General features: G+C 46.1%; 1 long non-coding RNA gene across 1 annotated transcript; it reads left to right on the forward strand.

The window, feature by feature from the left end:
* Positions 1 to 5,169: 5,169 nt before the first annotated feature.
* Positions 5,170 to 5,887, forward strand: LOC141096246 (uncharacterized). The gene is made up of 2 exons (XR_012233625.1): positions 5,170 to 5,664; positions 5,705 to 5,887. It is a non-coding gene; the product is annotated as an uncharacterized lncRNA (long non-coding RNA).
* The last annotated feature ends 261 nt before the right edge of the window (positions 5,888 to 6,148 follow it).

Genomic DNA, 6,148 nt, shown 5'->3' on the forward strand with positions numbered 1-6,148 from the left:
GAGTTTTCTGGAACGCGTTGGTTTTGGCCCTCTTTGCCACCCGTACCTCCATCCAGCAGCAGTTACGCGGCACCACGTGATCCACCTCGTCACACAGGTCCTGTTCCTACTGCACATCCGCCGGGACGCAGTTATCGACCATGGTGACCAGATCCCCGCCAACCGCTGGAGGGCAGGAGCGCTGGTCTCACACGTCACCTCGGCATATCGCCACATCTCCCAGGTCCGACCTTTACTGCACCAGCCAGAACGCAGTCACCAGATCCTACACAGACTATTGGAGGTATTGTGAGAAGCAACACTCGCATACAACTATATATGGTGAAATCACCTTGTACTGTTGAGCGCGCTATTTCACTGGGCACGAGCCCTCCACTCATTGGAGAAAGTACATGGAGTAGCTGTCACCGGCCGGGGCTCCTTTCCCCACGGCTATAGACATTGGACTATTTTATGAATGCAGGTATATACCAAGCATTAACTATGGACTAAGGATATAATCTTTATGCCGGGACATATTACTTATGACCAATTTTAATTTTAACCTTTTTATATATGTTCGCCTGTATGTTTTTGTTTGCCAGTGTGGGCGAGGTTTGGGGATTCCAGATGTTTTCGGCTGATTAATCAACTTTTTTAAAAAGTCAATAAATTTGGCACAAACGTACTCCAGTGTCACCCTGGAATGATTTTATGCACGTCAGATACACTTAGAGAAACGTGTGACTTTATGCACTAAACAGTCACAAAAACGGTCACAAAAATAAACAGCATTTTTTATTTTAGACACAATTCATGAAACCTGTGTCAAAATTTTGGCCAATTTGGCGCAGAAAAAATCAGCAAGTACCACAAGACAAATGAAATAGAAAGTGCCTTAAAAAATGCAAATGAAGATTTAGGATAAATTTAAAGACGACCTCATACCAGGTCAAAAGTGGTCAAGTTCTGCTCTTTTTTTATTCCTGCAGCTCCACTGAGTTTTCTGGGGATTTTTTTGCTTTTTTTTTAAAATTGGTCATAAGGTATTGTCTTTTTATTTAGTTCCATTTGTTATAGTCTTTACCACAAGGGCTTGCTTTATAGGATTCTCTGGGGTGTGTCTTTAGGCTGCTCTGTATAATTGCCCTGTGAGCCCACCCCCATAGTATTAGTATAAATGATAGCTCTTAATAAAAAGGCCCATATCTCTGGAACTGTATGGTGGATACAAAAAAATCTGGAATACTCTGAAGCAGTGGGAATAAAATAAGAGCAAAACCTGATGACATCTGACATTCTTTAAATGGGTGGTCCAAAATACAAGTCCATTTTCAGCCTAAATCCCTATGATTTTAGTGCTATAATCTAATCTATTTTCTAATATACCTCAGTGTAAAATTCCCTATTTTTCCTAATTACAGTAACTGATTTTTATATTATATATATACATACCGTATATACAGTTAGATCCATATATATTTGGACAGAGAAAACATTTTTCTAATTTTGGTTCTAGACATTACCACAATGAATTTTAAACAAAATAATTCAGATGCAGTTGAAGTTCAAACTTTCAGCTTTCATTTGAGGGTATCCACATTAAAATTGGATGAAGGGTTTAAGAGTTTCAGCTCCTTAACATGTTCCACCCTGTTTTTAAAGGGACCAAAAGTAATTGGACAATTGACTCCAAGGCTATTTCATGGACAGGTGTGGGCAATCCCTTCGTTATGTCATTCTCAATTAAGCAGAAAAAAGGCCTGGAGTTGATTTGAGGTGTGGTGCTTGCATTTGGAAGGTTTTGCTGTGAAGGAAACATGCGGTCAAAGGAGCTCTCCATGCAGGTGAAACAAGCCATCCTTAAGCTGCAAAAAGAGAAAAAACCCATCCGAGAAATTGCTACAACATTAGGAGTGGCAAAATCTACAGTTTGGTATAGCATATACTTACCCCCTCCTGGTGCGGGCTCTGTGCAGCCCCTTCTCCCGGTCTCAGGCTCCTTCCTGCAGCGGTCACGTGGTACCGTTCATTAAAGTCATAAATAAGTGCATATTCATGACTTTAATGAGCAGTACCACGTGACCGCTGCAGGAAGGAGCCTGACACCTGGGAGAAGCAGGGGGGCTGCAGAGACTGCGCCAGGGAGGAGTAAGTATGATCGGACACCCCCACTCCCCCTCCCCCGCTGACCCCCTGGTATATGATATGCGTATAAGCCGAGAGGGAGACTGTCAGCCCAAAAAAATGGGCTGAAAATCTCGGTTTATACGAGTGTATATACGGTATATACACTGTATATGTATGTATGTATATATATATATACACACTGCTCAAAAAAAATAAAGGGAGAACACTCAACCAACACATCCTAGATCTGAATGAATGAAATATTCTCATTGAATACTTTGTTCTGTACAAAGTTGAATGTGCTGACAACAAAATCACACAAAAATAATCAGTGGAAATCAAATTTATTAACCAATGGAGGCCTGGATTTGGAGTCACACACAAAATTAAAGTGGAATGTAATGTCCTTAGAACAAGTCAAAATGATGCTCCGTATTGTATATGGCCTCCATGTGCCTGTATGACCTCCCTACAACGCCTGGTCATGCTCCTGATGAGGCGGCGGATGGTCTCCTGAGGGATCTCACCCACCAACTCCTGGACAGTCTGTGGTGCAACGTGACATTGGTGGATGGCGCGAGACATGATGTCCCAGATGTGTTCAATCGGATTCAGGTCTGGGGAACAGGCAGGCCAGTCCATAGCTTCAGTGCCTTCATCTTGCAGGAACTGCTGACACACTCCAGCCACGTGAGGTCTGGCATTGTCGTGCATTAGGTGGAACCCAGGGCCAACCGCACCAGAATATGGTCTCACAAGGGGTCTGAGGATCTCATCTTGGTAGCTAATGGCAGTCAGGCTACCTCTGACGAGCACATGGAGGGCTGTGTGGCCCTCCAAAGAAATGCCACCCCACACCATTACTGACCCACTGCCAAACCAGTCATGCTGAAGAATGTTGCAGGCAGCAGATCGCCCTCCACGATGTCTCCAGACTCTGTCACATGTTTTCTTTGTGTACCTGCTTTCATCTCTGAAGAGCACAGGGCGCCAGTGGCGAATTTGCCAATCCTGGTGTTCTGTGGCAAATGCCAAGCATCCTGCATGGTGTTGGGCTGTGAGCAGAACCCCCATCTGTGAACGTCAGGCAGCCAGACCATCCTGATGGAGTCGGTTTCTAACCATTTGTGCAGACACGTGCACATTTGTGGCCTGCTGCAGATCATTTTGCAGGGCTCTGGCAGTACTCACCTCCTGCTCCTCCTTGCACAAAGGCTGAGGTTGCCCCCTCCACGTCTCCTGGTGTACTGGCCTGTCTCCTGATAGTGCCTTCAGCCTCTGGACACTACGCTGACAGACACAGCAAAACTTCTTGCCACAGCTCGCATTGATGTGCTATCCTGGATGAACTGCACTACCTGAGCCACTTTTGTGGGTTGCAGTGTCTGTCTCATGCTAGCACGAGTGTGAAAGCACCACCAACATTCAAAAGTGACCAAAATAGCCAGAAAGCATTGGTACTGAGATGTGGTCTGTGGTCCCCACCTGCAGAACCACTCCTTGAGTGTGTCTTGATAATTGCCAATAATTTATATCTGTTGTCTATTCCATCCTAAGTGGACAGTTTGATTTCACAGAAGTTTGATTTACTTGGAATTATATTCTTTTGTTTAAGTGTTCCCTTTATTTTTTTTGAGCAGTGTATACACACACACACTAAGAGCAGATACTCAGAATTACATCATGTATACAGGACAGGTGAAGTATACACAGCTCCACAATATACACACGTGGTCAAAATTGTTGGTACCCCTCGTTTAATGACAGAAAAACCCACAATGGTCACAGAAATAACTTGAATCTGACAAAAGTAATAAGAAATAAGAAATGTACTGTATGTAAGTGATCAAATGACAGTCAGACATTGCTTTTCAACCATGCTTCCACAGAATGTTTAAAAAATAAAACTCATCAAATAGGCCTGGACAAAAATGAAAAAACGATGATAGCCCTGCAAATAATTTGACAAAACGGACATATTAAATCAAGTAACAAAAGAACGCAGAATAACTTCTAAACAGATTAAAGGTGAACTTCAAGCTCAAGGAGCATCAGTGTCAGTTTGCATCATCCATCGTTGTATGAGCCAAAGTAGACTTCATGGGAGACGACCAAGGAGGACACCATTGTTGAAAAAAAATCATAAAAAACCAGCCTGGAATTTGCCAAACTACATGGTGACAAGCCACAAAGCTTTTGGGAGAATGCCTTATGGACAGGTGAGACAAAAATGGAACTTTTTGGGCAAGGCACATCATCTCTATGTTCACAGACGGAAAAATGAAGGATATCAAGAAAACAACACTGTCACACCCAAGAATGGCTAAGAGGAAAACATTGAACTATTCTGAAGTGGCCTTCTATGAGTCCTGACCTAAATCCTATTGAGCATCTTTGGAAAGAGCTGAAACATGCCATCTGGAAAAGGCAACCTTCAAACACGAGACAACTGGAGCAGTTTGCTCTTGAGGAGTGGGCCAAAATACCTGTTGAGAGGTGCAGAAGTTTCATTGACAGTTACAGGAATCGTTTGATTGCAGTGATTGCCTTAAAAGGTTGTGCAACAAAATATTAAATTAAGGGTAGCATCATTTCTCCCTCACCCATGACAGCACCACGGAGAGAGGGGATCCGCCCTTCAGGGACAGGAACCTACAGATAAAAAGGGCGGTACCTCTCCTCCGCCTTTAGTTGGGTTCCTGTCCCTGACGGAGGGACCCACAGGACGGTACCTTTCGTGTGTCCAGGATCCGGGGCCGGCCTGACCGGTGGTGGCAGCGGGAAGGCCCCTGCCTCGGGAAGGTGCGGTGCCCGAAGCCGCCACTGCTGGGGCCCATGCGGGCTGCCGGGTGAGCGGGCGGGAGTGACGCCGGAGCCGCCGCTCCGGAGAGGAAGTCGGGGCTCGTGGGGACCCGGTAAACATGCGGGCGGCGCCGGGTTACAGAGGTGTACCAAGATGGCGGCCGCCCCGGAAGTAGAAGCCGGCTTCCGGGTCCCTAGAACCGGCGCATGCGCAGGAGCGCTCTCCCGGGGACCGCGGTGCATGATGGGAGCGGTGACGCCAGCCGGGAAATTTTAAAATGGTGGCTGCACAAGCGCCCCAGGCTGGAGGCGATCCTGAAGGGGATAGTGACCAGCAACAGGAGCAGCAAGCCAGGCAGCAGCTTTAGCAGCAGCAGCAGCACCACCACCACAATCATCGTCAAAAGAACGCAGTACAGATGGTCGTTCCAGTAGTCACTCCACGCAGCATAGCACGTCAGCTGCAAGGAGCAAATCGCCACCAGGAGTGCAGCCTATTCAGGACCTGACTCCATCTCCCGAATCGATACCTGCAGCCGCATACCTTTGGGTGAGTGATCTTCGTGAATGTTCACCATTGTATTAAAAGTTCCATTTCCCTTACTAGGGAAAGAAGGGGAAAAGAAAAGGGGTGCCCCACTTGTGCTAGTCCCCTACCTATTTCTTGAGAGAGTGGTTCTACACCTCAGAGCCAGCTGCCACCTTCACCATCTCACTCTGCTGCGGACACCAGGCAGCCAGAGTTCAACACCAGTTTCAGCAGTGGCTTCAAGCCAGCTGGTAACTCCACCAGGTTTCTGCAGTGGCTTCACAAGACGCTATCACCAACACCTGCCTAGACCATGTGACCCCATGGGAAAAGGGAATGGTCAAATGATCAGGGGCCAAAAACTGCTATAACCCCAGTGACCACCGGGGGCAAAAGCCAAAGCAAAGAAAACATCGAGTGCGAAAAAAAAAAAAAAAAACGGAACCATGTACAAAAGAAATCCTCTGTTAGGAAACTCCGGATTTGGCCTCTGACCTAAAAGCTGCGATTAAATTGGAGGTCAGAGTGCCCTTATATCCCTTAAGCATAGGGACAAATCAAAAAAAAAAAAAAAAGACACAATAGTGATTTCCCAGTCAGATTCCTCGACATCGGGAGAAATCACGTCAAAACCCTCAGATTCCAGTTCCTCATCCTCAGACGAGGAAACAGAGGGGCGTCACTGCTTCCCCCTAGACGAGGTGGACA

The sequence above is a fragment of the Dendrobates tinctorius genome, unplaced genomic scaffold, assembly GCF_039654945.1.
Source record: "Dendrobates tinctorius isolate UK_male_01 unplaced genomic scaffold, ASM3965494v1 ptg000073l, whole genome shotgun sequence".
NCBI classification, from domain to species: Eukaryota; Metazoa; Chordata; class Amphibia; order Anura; family Dendrobatidae; genus Dendrobates; species Dendrobates tinctorius.